We start from the raw sequence: 16700 nt of genomic DNA, 5'->3' as shown, positions 1-16700 counted from the left end.
CCCTCCCCGGCCTTCCCGCTGCAGTTTGACAATCTGTTTGAGGCAGCTCTGCCTCTGTATCTATTATTGTTCAAAAGTTTATAATGGTCTCTATTATCCATGAATGAGTGAGATCATGTGGTATTTTTCCTTCATTGACTGGCTTATTTCACTTAGCATAATGCTCTCCAGTTCCATCCATGCCATTGCAAATGGTAACAGTTCCTTCTTTTTTGCAGCAGCATAGTATTCCATCGTGTAGATGTACCACAGTTTTCTAATCCATTCATCTACTGATGGGCACTTAGGCTGTTTCCAGATCTTAGCTATGGTGAATTGTGCTGCTATGAACATATGGGTACATATATCCTTTCTGATTGGTGTTTCTGGTTTCTTGGGATATATTCCTAGAAGCGGGATCACAGGGTCAAATGGAAGTTCCATTTTTAGTTTTTTGAAGAAACTCCATACTGTCTTCCATAGTGGCTGCACCAGTCTGCATTCCCACCAGCAGTGCACAAGTGTTCCTTTTTCTCCACATCCTCTCCAGCACTTGTCGTTTGTTGATTTGTTGATGATAGCCATTCTGACAGGTGTGAGATGGTACCTCATTGTTGTTTTGATTTGCATCTCTCGGATGATTAGCGACTTTGAGCATGTTTTCATATGTCTCTTGGCTTTCTGAATGTCCTCTTTTAAAAGGTGTCTATTTAGGTCCTTTGCCCATTTTTTGATTGGATTGTTTATCTTCCTTTTGTTAAGTTGTGTGAGTTCCCTATAAATTTTGGAGATTAGGCCCTTATCAGATATGACACTGGCAAATATGTTTTCCCACGCAGTGGGTTTTCTCATTGTTTTGTTGATGGTTTCTTTTGCTGTGCAGAAGCTTTTTATTTTGATGTAGTCCCATTTGTTCATTTTCTCTTTAGTTTCAAGTGCCCTAGGAGCTGTATCAGTGAAGAAATTGCTTCGGCATATGTCTGAGATTTTGTTGCCTTTGGATTCTTCTAGAATTTTTATGGTTTCCCATGTTACATTTAAGTCCTTTATCCATTTTGAGTTTATTTTTGTGTATGGTGTAAGTTGGTGGTCTAGTTTCATTTTCTTGCATATATCTGTCCAATATTCCCAACACCATTTATTGAAGAGACTATCTTGGCTCCATTGTATGTTCTTGCCTCCTTTGTCAAATATTAATTGAGCATATTGGTTCGGGCCGATTTCTGGGCTTTCTGTTCTATTCCATTGATCTATATGTCTGTTCTTGTGCCAGTACCAGGGAGTTTTAAGAACAGTGGCTTTGTAATACAGCTTGATATCTGGTATTGAGATCCCACCTACTTTGTTCTTTCTCAGGATTGCTGCAGCTATTCAGGGTCTTTTTTTATTCCAGATGAATTTTTGGAGAGTTCGTTCTAGATCTGTGAAGTATGCCGTTGGTATTTTAATGGGAAGTGCATTGAATTTATAGATTGCTTTGGGTAGTATGGACATTTTAATGATGTTGATTCTACCAATCCATGAACACGGTATGTTCTTCCATCTGTTTATGTCTTCCTCTATCTCTTTTTTCAACGTCCTGTAGTTTTCTGAGTAGAGGTCTTTTACTTCTTTAGTGTTACTACTATCTTGCTTTTCTCTTCCCCGTGATGGTCAGAGCATTTCCATCCTTTACAAATGTCTTTTATCTGAACTTTCAACTTTCTCCTCATTGAATTTACCATGCGGGAACATTTTAAAGATCTTGCTCTTCCTGCCTCCAAAACGACATCCTCCTACATTCACAGCCAGTTTTTCCTTTCTTTTCTTTCTTCATCCTTGTTCTGATTGCATCCCCTTTTACACTCCCAGGTGTAGGGAGCGGCTATAGGGCTAAGCCTAGGACTGACCTGTTGGCAAAGCCACAAACAAGTCCCAGCTTAGAGGGCACAGCCCTCTTAGCATAATTAGGCTTGACCTTATGAGGCTCCCTAGATCTTATCTGGGAAGCTAATGGGCTGTGGGAGGTGCAGTAAGTGCTGCCAAAACAAGTGAAACTCACAAGAACATTGTAACTATGGTGACTACTACCTTGTTTACCTCTGGCTATAAAATAAAGGCTCAGCTTGCTGTCTGGATCTCTCTCTGTGGCCTCAGCCAGGCACAGGAGATCCACCTAGACCCAGCTTATTCTCTTTATCTGTCTTTTCTAAATCCTTTGCCCCTCCCCCCCCACCCCCACCTTTCCAGGCTCACTGAACCCTTGGCTGTGCTAGCACACCACACCCAGGGACCTGGTTTTATTACTTCCTCTGTCCTGTCAATGGAGGCATAAGGAAAACAGAAAGATGCATAGCAGGCATCTGTAAACCATTGGGGATATCACGAAGATAACAGCTGTACACCCCTTAGGTGATGGGCTAGAATGCTACTGGCTTGACAGACCCTGTCCCAGTCACTGCTCACTCCTTCCCCAAAGGCTACTGCTACCCTAAATCCTATCACTATTGTAGTTTTACCTGCTGTTGAATTTAAATAAACAAAACATACAATATTTATTATTTTATTACAACTATTTTTCTTTACATTTTGTTTTGTTAGGGTCTGTTTAAGAAGTTTCCACTACCCAAGTGATGGAGATATTCTACTATATTATCTTTACTTAATTCTGTTGTTCACCTGACATTGGTTTTGATGTGAGATAGGGGTCAATTTTATTTTATTTTAATTTCCTTTAATCCTCATGCCAGGATATGTTCACTATTTCTTTACAAGGCAGGGGGAGAGAAAGGGAGAGGGAGAAGGAAAAGGAGAAGAGGGACAGAGAGAGAGAGAGAGAGAGAGATGTGAGAAACATCAATCAGTTGCCTCCCCTACACACCCTAATCAGAGATTGAATCTGCAACCTTTTGGTATACAGGACAACGTTCCAACTAACTAAGCCACCTGGCCAGGGCAGATAGTTGTTGATTTTAAACTCAGAAATCTTAAGTTGTTACAAAATACATAATTGTAAAAGGGAATAAAGAGGTACAATGAGAAGGTATGTTTTGATTTGGATCATGTGTCTTACTTAATAAATGGCAACAGAGAGTAATGAAAGACCCAGGAACTAGCAATAGTGAGGATAATTTCTCCTAGTCTATGTGCTACTAGAGTGGGTGGTATCATTGGAAACTGGCAAAATCTATATTGTGTGAGAATCAATTTCTCCTAGGGGTAGAACACAGCCAGCGTCCACTCTGCAGGTTGGCCAAGAGAGTGAGGGAGACAAAGTCCTAAGCTCTCTCATGTAGACAGCTGATTTCCTGCTAGGGTTTCTTTCACTTGGGGTCAACACGGTTTACTTGAAGCCACTGTAGAGATTAATGCCATGGGCACAGAGTACTACAGAGCTGGTCACAGAATGAATCCAACAGGAAAAATAACCAGCACAGATTATAAATAAAACACTAGGTAAAAGTGCAAAAATTGGGAGAGATGTGTCTATGGAACAATTGAATAAACATGATTTTTTGAGAGAATAGCAAATATAATGCATTGTATGAAAACGGTGGGTCTATTACATAAAATAAAAATATGACTGTGAAAAAACATATGTGACGGCATCCAGATGATAAAAGAGAACTTCAGAAGAGCTTAAATGTATGAAATCCAAATTATATGTTTTATACACTACAAAACATAAAATTTAGTGATATTTGTATAAATCATACTTGAGAATTCCAATTGGTATGGACTACTAGAAACAGGCACAGCAAAAACACTACAAGGAACTCTAATGTGATTGTCTAGGCATAAGAAGATTATTGTCTGCCAAGAATAATGGCTAAAGAAGTAGAAACTATAAATTGAAAAGAAATAGTGGAGAACAAAAGTACTTGGCACATTTAAGGTATTAATGTGGTAGGCAAGAAAAAAAAAGAAATATATTTTGGAGTGAAAATCACAAGTTTACTTTTTGGATAAGTTCCAGATGGAAATGAATAAACATTGTGACAGGAAGGTACCTGGGCTAGAGGCATGTTTTTGGAATACTCTCGTGATAGGTGTGTGGTCAAAGTGCACAGACTCTCTGAGGGACTTATTATAAAGAAATGTCAGCAGAGGGACAAAGGCTGAACCTAGTCAGGTGTTGACAAAGCATAGGGTCCTGAAAATCTCGTGAGACAATAGGGTAATCAACATTATCAAATGATATTGGAAAGATAAATCCAAATAAAGTAATAGTGGGGAATTGTATAATTTTAAAAGTGCAATAATTGGTGACCTATTCGCTAATACCTTCATATATTAAAATGATTTCATTGATTTCCTTGTAGTTGGAAAGTATTGTACTGGTTTAGCCACTGCCTTCATGGGACACATATATAACTGTGGAAAGATGAATATATAAATATTGTGAAATATTATCATAGAGCATTTTAATTAGGCTTAATATTATCAAAGAGCATTTAAATATTAATTTAAAAAATGCTAATCTACTCAAAAGTTCTTTACTTAAAAGGAATCTATATAGTTTCATTTTCCTTATAACTTTACTATTTTCAGTAATAGTCATATTTATTGTAGTTCTTTCTAATAATAGGATAGAATCAATTAGTAATCAAAAATTTATAGATGACTTATGTACTTAAGAATAATATTCCAATATGAGGTTTCTGAAGAGATTGTTAATGTCTTATTATTTACTAGGTAGAATTAAATAACAGCAAACGTTATAATTTCAAAGATAGAAAAAGCGAACATTAACAATTTAAACATAAAAAGACTATGTTTTATTTTTTTAAATATATTTTTACTAGAGGCCCATTGCAGGAAGATTCCTGCAAGAATAAGGCTTCCTGTGGCTGGAGCGAAGCGGAGAAAGGAGCAAAGCCTCTTTGCTCCCTTCTCAGCTGCCTTGGCTCTACTCCCGTCTCCGCTGCCTTGGCTTCCTCCCTTCTCTGCCCCTTTGCTCTCTTCTGCAGCACTTGACTTCCTTCTACACCAGTGGTTCTCAACCTGTGGGTCACAACCCCTTTGGCGGTCGAACAACCCTTTCACAGGGGTCGACTAAGACCATCCTGCATATCAGATATTTACATTATGATTCATAACAGTAGCAAAATTACAGTTATGAAATAGCAACAAAAATAATTTTATGGTTGGAGTCACAACATGAGGAACTGTATTTAAAGGGCCAGAAGGTTGAGAACCACTATTCTACCTTGTCTTCAGTCTTCGATCCACGCCTACATATGCAAATTAGCCATAATCTTTGTTGGGTTAATTTGCATACGCATCCTGATTGGCTGGTGGGTATAGTGGAGTGACACCAATTTGCATGTTTCTCTTTTATTAGTGTAGAAGATTGATTTTATAGAGGGAAGGAAAGGTAGAAAGAAATAGAAATATCAATGATGAGAGAGAATCATCGATTGGCTACCTCCTGCACGTCCTCTACTGGGGATTGAGCCCAAAACCTGATCCAGAATCAAACCATGACCTCTAGGTTCATAGATTGACACTCAACTACCGAGCGACAGCCGTGCAAAAGAGTATGCTTTAAAAAAAATAAAATATTGTTTTGTTGCCCATCATTACACCTATTTTAATACACTTATTTTAATGCCAAAAAATTCTTGGCATTGTGTGGCACCTATAGCAATCATTTAACTTAATGCATTTCACAGAATAAATCTCAATTTATTTAAAACTAGTATTTTCATTACTTGCCCATTATTCCAGTTTCAGCATAGGAAGACATACATTTTCTTTTGAAGGTAAGAGTATCTTTTTTTTCTTTTTTTAATAACTTGATATTGTACACATATTTATGGCCATATGGATTTTAATTTATAATTTATTAATAGAAAATAATTATATTTTCATGGAAAGAGGATAAATAAAGACAACATGTTGCAAACTATGGAAGCAATAAAATTAAGATGATAAATAGAGAAATATTTGTTTTTAAAAAGTAAAACACTAGACATGGTAGACTCTAGCCATATATTTTTTTTTTCTTAAATATCTCTTGCTTTTAAGTCACATGCTTCAGAAAATTACTTGTTAGATCATGACCCTACATACTAAGAAAGATTTATTTTAAATGAATTTTTCTTATCTCCTTTCCAATTTAATATCTACAAACCTCAAAATTATTAGAATTGTGAAGAACTGCATCTCTGTTATCCCCAGTAATTTTAAGAATATTGCTTAGAAATGATAAATAATGAAGCCCTTTTTATTGTTTTCAAAGTCCAAATATAGATACAAAATTGGACAGTGTATAGTTATTATTTTGCTAAACAAAGATAAGAATTGATGAGGTTATGCTTACTTCACTTTCAATTGTTTGCCTGCAGTAGTAGTTGGTAATTGCTTATTTATTTTCCTTATACAATATGAGAAAAGTGTGAGGAGGTTAAATAAAATTAAACAACATCATATTAAATATTTCATTAAATGTATTTGGGACAAGAATTTGATTTATTCAGCCTTTGATTTTTATACAGATTCTTCAACACTCTGCTATAATCGGGATCAGTCTATGCACCTTTCCACTTCCATTTCCCTCAAAGAGTTATTTTAAAAATTACTTTTCTTAGTGTTTTCTTCTGTGTATGTCCTTTTGTCACACTGAGAACTGCTTTCTACCATGTACAATATTTTATGCTGCTAGAGGAAGACACTGTTTTTGATAGTATAAAATAATTTCTCATCCTTAAAAATAACATTGTTGTCTATAAGGGAAATATTCGGATAGGGAATAAAAATGGTAGAAAATAAATTAGAGATAATTTCCCATCTGATTGTTCTTGTGACAAACTAAAAAATGAGAAGAAAACAAATGCATGAAGCTGGGTTCAAGAGTGCTAAAAAAAATGGTGGGAAAGGGATTAATGCATGTAAGAAACATTGAGATTGGTTTGTGGAATTCTTGCCTTATTTTGTAGGAAATCTGTATTCTTCACCATAACTGAAATAGTTGGTATAAACTCAAAAACATGTTTTCCTTTATCTGTCTAAGCTTTTCAGATTCTGTATCTTTCACAGATTATAATTTAGTGTTATATTTTTTCTCTCTCACTTTCTGTCTCTCTCTGTGTCTCCCTGTCTCTCAAGAACTTTCTCTCTCTTTCTGGAAAAGTTTAAAATAATCCTATAAACTATGTCAAGGATATGCAACACCTAAGACTCTACATTTTTGGCAACAACATAATTTGACCTTATCACTTGGAATAAATGTTTGGCAGTACTTACAAAAATATAACATAGGTATATTTTATGAAGTAACTAATCTGCTTCGAGCTATAAAAAAAAGAAATTTGACTGAAAAAGATATATATATATATATATAATTTCAGTTTATTGAAACTCTGTTAAATTTCTTTTGGAGGGTGCCTCCCCCCCTTTTTTGTTTATTTTTGCATAGTTTCTACTGCTATGTCTCTAAGTCCACAAGTTTTTGGGTTTTATTTTCCTATTAATGTCTGATTGTTATTGCAGACAGTGTAATTTTCATTTATAAAAGTTTGATATGAGATGTTTTTTATTTCTTCTGTGTCTGTACTCAGCACATTCAATCTTTGCTCTATATTTATCAGCACATGGGATTCAGTTGTAATAATAATTTTACTGTACTTGTCTGCTATCTATACCTTTGATGTCATTTCTAGATTGGTTTTAAATGATTGATGTTTTTTCATCATTAGGGACATATTTGCCTGCTTCTTTGCCTTTCTGGTAATTTTTTTATTGGATTATATTATTGGATAAAATTACATAGGGGCAAATACCTTAACAGACACCCCACCAAAAAAGATATACAGGTGGCAAATAAGCATATGAAAACATGTTCCACATCATATTTCATTAGGAAAATGCAAATTAAAAGTACAGTGACATACCAGTTAGTTCAAGTAATCAAAAGGAAGCACAAGCAAATGGCTAAGTCAACAAGTATATATGGCAATTAGAACACCCATTTAGAAAAAATGTAGATTATAGCATTTACATTTATTGTTCTGAACCATGTAGAAAGTCAGCATGATTATAAAAAAGGAAATGAAATATAATTAAATATAGAATTGGTTTATTAAAGTTATATAAAATAATATCCTTTTTAATATATATCATTAAATAATTATTTAATGAGAGAACTGCTAATATGCCAATTTAATTATGCTAGTTAGCATAAAATGATGGATAACAGATGTGTTCAGGAAACAAAAGTAGGACTTTTTTTCTGATTCTAATTAAGCTGAAATATGTTACCTTTACCTCTACTAAGCTGTTTTCCTTGACTATCCTTTAACAAACATGCATTTAGAAATATAACTAAATCATTTTCCATGAACCAGTTCTGAGTTCTGAGTGTCTCCTTCCTGTAGAGTGCATACTCTCCACTATATAAAATAGGGGCATTTGTATGAGAGAAAAGACACAAAGCAAAAAAAAAAAGAATGCTGCTCATGGTGTCATCACATTGGGGACACTGAACTTCAGGTGAAACTAAACCATCTCAAAAACATAAGTATTATTTTATACCTTGAGGCATGAATGGCCTAAGTTTAAAAGTCACGAGGGAGCAAAAATAAACAGACATACAGTGATTTCTGTAGGTAACTTCCCCCCCATTATTATGATAGAATTTAGGAGCATAGTAATTTCAATTCCCCCTCTTCTTTTAAAGAGTTATATTGGTTATAAATTTATAACAGTGAATTGGGGGGTGTTTTAGGAGAGGCTTCTTACCTTCGCACAATTGCAATAGCTTTAAAGTCAGGTTTGAAATGTCTTGTTCTGTTACCATTTAATTCTCTTTAAAAGCCCCTGGAAATGTTCAGCTTGTCACTGAAGTCCTGCTTAAAAAACACATTATTAACATTATAAAACACATGCATTTTCTTCAGCCTAGAAAAAGCTTTTTGTCATAAAAAGAAAAAGAGGATTATTATTAGATGTAACAATAAGAGGGTAAATTAAGGGGCCGATCTTGGTTTTATTCATGTAATCCGATTTTAAGTAACGTGCTAGAGTCAGACTAGAGAACATAAGCAGGAAAGCCTGTGCTATTTACTAATGACTAAGCTTCAGTCAACCTCTCAAATCATCTTGATATTAAAATGTGTATCTTTCTGATAGTTGCTCCTAACCCAACTCTGACAAAGATTCTAAAATAAAATACAGCAGTATCACATTATAGCCTAGGATATTATTTTCTATTTTATCATTGTAACCCAGTTTTCTTGGGATAAACAGCCTTTATGTCAATAGAATACAAGGGCAGAAGACATTGTTTATAAGAAAAGAAACAGAAAAGAGACAAAGATGTTTGGGGAGTCTGTTTCCGAGTGTATTTATATGGCCCCAAACAATAATCTGTTTTACTTTTTTTTCTTGTAAACAGATATGGCTACAGGTAGAGATGTAAGGAAGTGTCATTCTTATCAAAATGATTAATTAGTGATTAATTAGTGTCCAGGTGCCTGACAGTAACCCAATGAGAGAAAGGAAAAAACAGCATATTTCAGCACATCGATAAGACCAGAGAGTGTAGCATAACTAGCCAGAAGCCTGAAAAATATTAATGGTATTCTCTTGGTGACCATAGTATTAGCAGCTGGTAAAGATGTGGACACCTTCAAAAGCTGTTGTGCCTTGCACGTCAGTATGTCTAGTAGAGTTGGCAAGGTGCCATGTAAAAACTGCTCATGAACTCACAAGAGACCAATCATGGACGTAGTTTCAACTTAGTGAGGATCAAAGGGAGTACCTTCTGCAAAGGTTCCACAGAAATGGTTTTAATCTTTAAAATATTATTTGAAACATTTCTTATGATATTATCTTATATAAGTTAATGAATATTAATTTGCTATCTAGTGATTTATTTTGAAAAAAATGAATAAAGTTCACAAAGTCACAAAAGAAATGTCTTTTTAAATTCATCTTTATTGTTGAGATTATTACAGCTGTCCCTCTTTTGTCCCCCATAGCTCCCTTCCACCTGTTCCCACCCCACCCCAGGCCCTCGCCACCCTATCGTCTGTGTCCATAGGTAATGCATACCTATGCATATAAGATCTTTGTCTAATCTCTTCCCGCAGCCCTCCAATAATTATAAGGTTGATTTTCATAACGTCTATTAAACATGCCCCTTTCCCTCTGAGAATCATCAGTCTATTCCATTTCCATGCCCCTGATTCTATTCCATTCACCAGTTTATTCTGTTCGTGAGATTTTTTATTCATTTGACTTTTAGATTCAACTGTTGATAGATATGTATTTGTTGTCACTTCATTGTTCATATTTTTTTAATCTTTTCCTTCTTCTTCCACTTCTTTTTTTTAAAATATATTTTTATTTATTTCAGAGAGGAAGGGAGAGGAAGAGAGAGATTGAAACATCAATGATGAGAGAGCATCATTGGTTGTCTGCCTCCTGCATGCCCCACACTGGGAATCGAGCCCACAACCAGGCATGTGCCCTGCCTGGGAATCAAACCATGATCTCTTGGTTCATAGGTCGACACTCAACCACTGAGCCACTGGGGCCGGGCTTCTTCCGCTTCTTAAAAAATACCCTTCAGCATTTCATATAATATTGGTTAGGTGGTAATGAAATCCTTTAGCTTTTTCTTATCTGTGAAGCTCTTTATTTGACTTTCAATTCTAAATGATAGCTTTTTGGATAGAATAATCTTGGTTGTAGGTTCTTGCTACTTATCACTTTGAACATTTCTTGCCACTCCATTTTGGCCTGCATAGTTGTGGGCTCAATCCCTGGAAGTGGGGGTGCAGGAGACAGCTGATCGATGGTTCCCCTCTCATCGATGTTTCTACCTCTCCATCCCTATACCTTCTTCTCATTGAAATCAATAAAAACATATTTTAAAAAAGATTTCCCATATTAATTCAGCTATGTTTATTTTATAAACTATGACATAGATCAGTAATATTGCAAAAATTGACCAAAGAAAATTAAAAATATATCATTGGATGATGTGGAGTAAAAGTGGCAGGACACTTGGAGCAATAAAAATAAAGAAGACATGGGAAGCCGGCAATCAGGAGAATGTTGGGTAAATATCTGGATTGGCAGTTTTTTCTTATCTAGGAAATAGAGTTTTGTGATGATTCAAAAATCATGTTTCAATGAGATTTGGTTATTCAAGATGTAACTGAAGAATATTTATATTATTTTTTTAGAATTATAAAATCCCTTGGTTTCTTTTTTGAGGTAAATATTTTAAGACTAATGTAATCCCAAAGGTTGGTAAAAATATATGAAATATCTGGACATTTACTTCCATGTTGTCTTAGATTGTGTTGACCACTGACTTATAATTTTTCTTATAAAGATATGAAAAAGTAAACTTACAATCTGGACATTTTATTACTTTTGGGTAATCTGTCAAATGGTATGACATGAGATTATGTTGATAATATTGACTAATATTAGGCCAAGAAATTACAAGTTTTTTTTACATATGCACTGTTTATGTATATCTCCTCCAATAATTATAAGGTTGATGTTCATACTGTCTATTAAACATTCTGATTAAAGTATTAGTTATATATTAATCATGAGTTAAGATTTTAACATTTGTTCTATAGCAAAAGTAATTTAGATAATGGCATTTTGCCATGGAGATAAATATATAGATCAGTGGAACAGAACTAGAGAACTGTAAAATAGAGCCACTTTAAAACAAGTGGTACTGGAGCAATTGGATAGCCACAGGCAAATATGCTCACCTTATTTTTTTAATAGACTATTTTTACAGCAGTTTTAGGTACACAGTAAAACTGAGTAGAAAGTACAGAATTTCCATACATCCCCTGGTCCCACATATGCACAGCCTTCCCACTCTCAACATCTTTTGTTTTGTTACAATCAATGAATCTACGTTGACACATCATTATCATTCTAAAATAGTTTACATTAAGGTTCACTGTTGATATTGTATATTCTATGGGTTTTGATAAATGAATAATGACATATCTACCATTTTAGTAGACTGTAGAATAGTCTTACTGAACTAAAAATCATGTGTTCTGCCCAACTTATTTTTGGCAACATTGCAAAAGCAATTCAACTCAGAAAAAAGAGTCTTTAAAACAAGTGGTACTGGAGCAATTGGATAGCCACAGGCAAAAACAACAACAATAATAACAACAGGTGAGCCATAAAATTGGGACAGATTATTGGTGAGTTTGGTGAGTTTGGTTGCAGTGCTGTAGCTACAATCCTTGAGTATCTGGTTGTCTCTGTAAGGAGTTTAGAATAAATAGATGGAAAAGAAAAAAAATGATAAGACTGAAAATACCGTTTATCTCAGTTGCTGATGCTGTCAGAAATTTTTGAAAAACATGTTATTTTTGTTTATAAATATTTGATACTTTATATGAAACACTGACAGTAGCTGAGACTTGTAGAGCAGATGAAAAGTGGACCTCACAGAAAATGTAAAAAGAAAATGCTCAAGTCATTTGGGCTTCAAAAATAAGCATACACATCTCAAAAAATATGATATTCTCTCCTGACTCCCTCTATCCCCCGACGAAGATATTTAGGTAAAAACAAGTTGCAATAAAAATACTAAGGATACATATTTTGGCCAGATACAGAAACAGAAATGGTTTTATGATGCCCAGTATGAAATATTTAAATGTTGCATTATAAAGTATCAAGGAGCTAGAAAGCATTTAAGAACTGAATTGAACATTTCTTTCCTATATCTATGGTGCATTTATATATATATATATATATATATATATATATATATATATATATATATATAATCTAAATTGGGGCTGAGGTTTTGTAAGTCCAGAAATGAGTTATTAATTTTTGGCATAAAGATGAAATGAGAATGAATGTGTGGGACACAGGAGGGAGGAGGACACAGGAGGGAGGAGAGTCTAAAGGAGCCTGAGAGCTCAAAGCAACCAATACGCTACAGAGAGGTCTGACCTCGAGATGTTCCAGAGATACAGTGTGTTTTTGACGAGTTTCATTGAAAGGCATCGTGAGAGGAGTAACATCTGTGAGGTTTATATGTACATTTTAAATGGACTGAGCATGTGCAATTGAGCCTTTTTAGAATTTTGAGCTAGCCTGCCCTAGGAACAGGTTTATTTCCTTTCATCTTCCACTCAAAGTCCTCAACAGCTTTGTGTCTGTGTGTGTGTGTGTGTATGTGTGTGTGTTTAATTTACAAACTCATTTAAAACATATAGTTGAAATTTTTTGAAAAAGAATACAGTTGAAGGATTTGCTACTGGATTTGAAGACTTTTAATAAAACCACAGTGTGCTAATGGTGAAAGGACAGACAGATATACTAATGGGATGGAATGGTATACAGAATAATCTCATACATGGTTATTTTTTTAAACAAATGTGCAAAGCTAATTTAATGTGCAAATGCTAGACTTTATCAAGTGGTAATGAGCAAACTGCATATCCACCCTATGTAAACAAATATAAATAAATCTGGCCCAGGATCTCATATAATTAAAAATAATTAAGTGTGTATGGAACACATATATATTATAGAGGTTCCAGAAACAAAAATACAATGGGTGAGATCATGTGATATTTATCTTTCTCTGACTGACTTATTTTGCTTAGCATAATGCTTTCCAGGACCATCCATGCTGTTGCAAATGGTAGGAGTTCCTTCGATCCAGAGACAGAAAAGCATCGATCAGACTGTCAAACCTCAGAGGGAAGGTAGGGGAGGGTGGGGATAAGGGAGAAAGATCAACCAAAGGACTTGTATGCATGCATATAAGCCTAACCAATGGACACAGACACCAGGGGGATGAGGGATGAGGGGTGGGGGTGGGGGCAATGGGGGCATAAGGACACATATGTACCCTAATCAATAAAGAAAGATAAAAATAAAATGGGAATATAGTAGGTAGAATACAAAACACTAACAATGAAAGAAACAGAAATAATGCATCAGACCTTACCAAAATTAAAAACTGTTCTTTAAAAGACACTGTTAATAAAAAGAAAAGAGCCCAATACAGTAGAAGGATACAACGGTACAATATTTGCCCTATAAATATGTGATAAAAACTTGTATCCAGAATAACATCAAGGTATACATAGATACATAGGTAGATAAAGATGCATATATATCTTTAAATCATCAACAAAATGGAAAATAATCCAATAACCACATAGAATTACTTAAAGACTTTTAAATAAAAGGAATAAATGGCCAATGAAGAGACACTTGACATGATTAATCTCTAGGGAAATTAAAATTAAAGTTGAAATGAGATGCAATTTCAGAGCCCTCCCAAGAATGTCTAAAATTAAAGAGATGGTTAATATCAAATGTATCAGAGGATGTAAGAGTATAAAATAATAAAAATTTGAAGAACAGCTTGACATTTCCTCATAAAGGTAAACACCTAGAAATGACCCAATAATTTCATTTCTAAGTATCTTCCCCAATGGAATGAAAATACACGTACAGAAATGTTCACATAAGCTTTAATCATATAACCAAAAATTGTCAAAAAAACTAACTGTGTCTCTTCAGGTAAATGGATAAATTTATACTATGGAATACCACCAAGCAATTGAAAGGAGAAAACTACTGCTTTTCTAAAGCATGACAAATATAATTTGGTTGAGTAAAAGAAGCTTGAGACACAACAAAATGTACACTGTATGTTTCTAGTTAATATTAAGTTTTGAACAGGCAGAACTAAAATTTAATAAAAAATATCAAGTTAATAGTTGCCTAGGGTTGAGGAGCAGATAAAAATAGACTCAGTGTACATAAAAAAAATCAGATAATGGAAAATTTCTGGGTCTTGATTAAGGTGATACTTAAATAAAGGCAAATATTTGTCAATACACATTGATCTCTAAATTTCAAATCTGTGCACTTTATTTTATGAAAATTATAGCTCAGTGAATTGATTACAAGAAAACACAGTCTCGGCCAGCTTGCCATTCAGCACTTATACACTGTGTGCAGGCGGATCCGAGCACCCAAGAGGCAGGACATGACACAGGTAGCACATCCTGACCATGGGGTTCCAGTGTTTGGCCTCTGCTCGCCCTCCTTCCTACAAGTGGAAGAAAGATGACAGGATATGCTGGATGATCAAAACAGGGAGAAGCCACTGCCCAGTGCCCATATGTGGAGCTCACCAGGTGGGTGCGGCAAAGCATCACCTGTCTCGTGTGCCAAAGTACAGGCTACATCCCAGTAGAACAAGTTAATGAGTTGGTGGCTTTGATCCTACAAGTGATCAGAGATTGTGCCCTCATACAACTAAGCAGTTTGTCCTCCTGCCTGCCCTGCTCTGTCTCCTGGCATTTGGTTTGGTGGTTTTCTTCTTATTTCCACATTCAGTCCTTGGGGATGATGATGGCATCAGAGTGATGAAAGTTACATTAACAGCTAAGATTCGGAAACAGCTGAAGTGCCCATCAGCAGATGAGTGGATATAAAGGCTGTGGTACATTTACACAACGGAATACTACACAGTTGGAAAAAAGAAAGAAGTTGCCATTTGCAACAGCATGGATGGACCTGGAGAGTATTATTCTAAGTAAAATAAGGGAGTCGGAGAAAGATAAGTATCACATGACCTCATATGTGGAATCTAATGAACAAAATAAACTGACAAACAAAATAGACCCAGAGACATAGAAGCATGGAACAGACTGACTAATTTCAGAGGGAAGGTGGCATCTGGGGGTAGGAGAGGAGTGATTAACTGAGGCACTTATATGCATAACCCTTAGACACAGACAGTAGTGTGGTGAAGGCCTGGGGGGAGTGGGTATGGGTGGAGGAGATCAATGGGGGGAAAAACCCACAAACAAAGGGGACATCTGTAGAACTTTCAACAATAAAGATAATTAAAAAAACAAACAAAGAAAGTCTCATTAATAAGCTAGATAGACTCCCTTATAATCCTCTCCATCAAGGCCACCCTGAAAATCAGGAATCCAAGGTCTACTCCGCGGCAGTCACCAGCCTGTGCAGTCAAGTTCATTACATGAACACAGTGGTTGGGTCATGTGACAACTCACATCTCCCTCATTGCACCTTGGAGGGAGCCTCTGGTGCATTTTCATGGTGCAGGTGGAGATGGGAGGCCCATTTTCCTCTGTGTACTCCTGCACATTACTGCTATCCAGGCGCACAACGTAGTGATCTTCATGAGAACCTCAGCAGAGATTCCATACATTTGACCCCTTGACCCAGAGCTCCTTGGAGACATATCACTATGTGGACTGTGGAACAAATTCCTCAGCTGTTTAGAAACTGGTCTTGGTTCTTCCAGGGCAGGACCTGTCAGAAGAGACACAGCATCTGTTCCCAGGGCCTGAGTTCCATAGCGACCCCAGGTGATAGAAGTAGAGGAGAAACTGGTTCTCTTCATTCTCAGCAAACACCCTCCTGTCGCTTGGGAGGAAAACTCGCCTCTGTCACACCATTCATGTTTTTCCGAACCAGCAGAATCATTGCCCAGTACCCAATGCATGCCCAGCAAGTAGTAGGCACTCAAGGTTTGAAGAATTTAATTCAGATCTTTTCAGCTCTTCTTTTTTTTAAAAAAATATATGTATATATTTCACTGATTTTTTACAGAGAGGAAGGGAGAGAGATAGAAACATCAATGAGAGAGAAACATCGATCAGCTGCCTCCTGCACACCCCCCGCTGGTTATGTGCCCGCAACCAAGGTACATGCCCTTGACTGGATCAAAC

At 35.8% G+C, this 16700-nt stretch overlaps 1 pseudogene; it reads left to right on the top strand.

The window, feature by feature from the left end:
* Positions 1-15005: 15005 nt before the first annotated feature.
* Positions 15006-16251, top strand: LOC139011355 (transmembrane protein 106C pseudogene; annotated as a pseudogene).
* The last annotated feature ends 449 nt before the right edge of the window (positions 16252-16700 follow it).

This window comes from Myotis yumanensis, unplaced genomic scaffold, assembly GCF_028538775.1.
Source record: "Myotis yumanensis isolate MYYU_CA2020_CCGP unplaced genomic scaffold, mMyoYum1.0.hap1 SCAF_5, whole genome shotgun sequence".
In the NCBI taxonomy this organism is placed as follows: domain Eukaryota; kingdom Metazoa; phylum Chordata; class Mammalia; order Chiroptera; family Vespertilionidae; genus Myotis; species Myotis yumanensis.
The sequence above is the reverse complement of the archived record's forward strand: the minus strand, read 5'-3'. Positions and strand labels throughout refer to the sequence as shown.